Below are 1,703 nucleotides of genomic sequence, written 5' to 3'. Positions count from 1 at the left end.
TTTCCTTTTGGGAAACGCTTGCGTTCGGCGCACCGAAGCGGTCGACTCCCTCGTTCGTGTACTGCCTATTGGGCCCACGCACCGCCCACCGCTTATCACAACCAGTCTTATCCTTTCTCTCTGATGCATCTTCTTCCACACACATATATCTCTCTCTCTCGTCGCTCGCCGCAGCCCCCAATCATGTCCGCCGCCCTGTGCTACAACACCTCTGCTCCTCCTTGCCCTTCTTCCACGCACCCGCGGCCATCGGCTCGACGGCGACCGTCGCCATGGTGAGCGGAGGAGAGTAAAAAAGCTGCAAGCCGTGATGCGTCGACGCCGCCGTTGGCCGGAGCGGAAGCACCGACCGGCCGTGCGTGCTGCCATGGCAGCGGCAACCCGTGCTGCAAACGGGCCGTGGAAGCTGCAACCGGCCGGCGAAAAAGCCACGAGCGACGCGCAGATGCTTCAACAGGGTGTGATGTGATAATGTTGGAACCGGCGTCAAGATTTGCTGGAACTAGCGTCGAGATTTGCTGGAACCGGCTTCTTGATTTGCTGGAATCGATGTCGCGAGCGCATCATTTTGCTGCAACCAGCCGCAGAGATTGCTAGAACCGGCGTCCAGAATTGCTGGAACGGGCTCCTTCTTCGACGGCGACCATGGTGACCATGATGCTTTTTCGCTTCCTTTTTTGTTGCAACCGGTATATGTTTTTCCTGCGATCGGTGATTTGTTTTGCTACAACTGTTTCATTTTTTTGCTACATTCATTCACGGCCGAGACGGGACTACTTTTCTTGCTACAACCGTTGTAGTTTTTCTACATCCGTCAAGGATTTTTGCTACATCCTTTTTTCATGAAGAAGTTGCGGGCTCGACGGCGGCGATGATGATTTTTTTTTTTGCAATTGTCGTTGCTTTTTTGCTATATACAGTGATTTTTTTTGCTGAGATCGTGTGCTACATCTGGCGACAGAAGACGGTGAGTGCGGGAGGCTAACACGTGCACGGGCGGTGCTTCGATCTCCGACGAGGGTCGCCGGCGCTCGCCGCAGCCCCCAGCCCCCCCTCCCCCCTCTCTCTCTCTCCGACGCGTGGCGGCTGCTCACGATGCGGGAGAAGAAAGAATCGAGGAGGAAGAAGAAGGGGACGACGCGCGGGGAGAGGGGGCATGGAATCGTGTGGTCTAGGATGCAGGCATCGTGTGGCTGCCGTGCGACCGGCCCAAATTTGGGCCGGTGCGCCGGCGCCTATCTGTGCCCTTTCCTTTTCTTTTCTGTAGCAGCAGCGGTGGCAGCCTGTGCTGCGTACATCATGCTAGCACACACGGGCTCACGCTGAACTGCCTCTCATCCCTACGCATTAGCCTTCAGTCTTGCTTGGCTTTTTTTACCTTTACTCTACCGGCAACTCCAACGCGAGTTTTACCAAATCGCTTCTAAACGTTCACACCGGACAGCCTAGACATTTTTGCAATCTAAGAGCAACTCCAATGGGCGACCCAAACAGACGGCGATTTCGTCCGTTTTTTATCAGTTTGAGTCGGCCGTCACTCAGCGTCCGTCCTGTTTTTGATATGGGTCGGCAGCGCGCCCAATGTGCCGACCCATATGTGCCGGCGTGGCCGGCTGGCCGCCCAATATTACATTGATTTGCATTCAAACATATTGTCAAACATAGTTCACCGAATAAAATAGTATAGTTTTACAAGCCGGATA

The 1,703-nt window shown here is 54.6% G+C and overlaps 1 long non-coding RNA gene across 1 annotated transcript; it reads left to right on the top strand.

The window, feature by feature from the left end:
- LOC123049259 (uncharacterized) lies at window positions 1-1,335 on the top strand. The gene is made up of 2 exons (XR_006423523.1): window positions 1-648; window positions 962-1,335. It is a non-coding gene; the product is annotated as an uncharacterized lncRNA (long non-coding RNA).
- Window positions 1,336-1,703: the final 368 nt, after the last annotated feature.

Source organism: Triticum aestivum, chromosome 2D (genome assembly GCF_018294505.1).
Source record: "Triticum aestivum cultivar Chinese Spring chromosome 2D, IWGSC CS RefSeq v2.1, whole genome shotgun sequence".
NCBI classification, from domain to species: domain Eukaryota; kingdom Viridiplantae; phylum Streptophyta; class Magnoliopsida; order Poales; family Poaceae; genus Triticum; species Triticum aestivum.
Note: the sequence above shows the minus strand (reverse complement) of the source record. Positions and strands in the feature narration are given on the sequence as shown.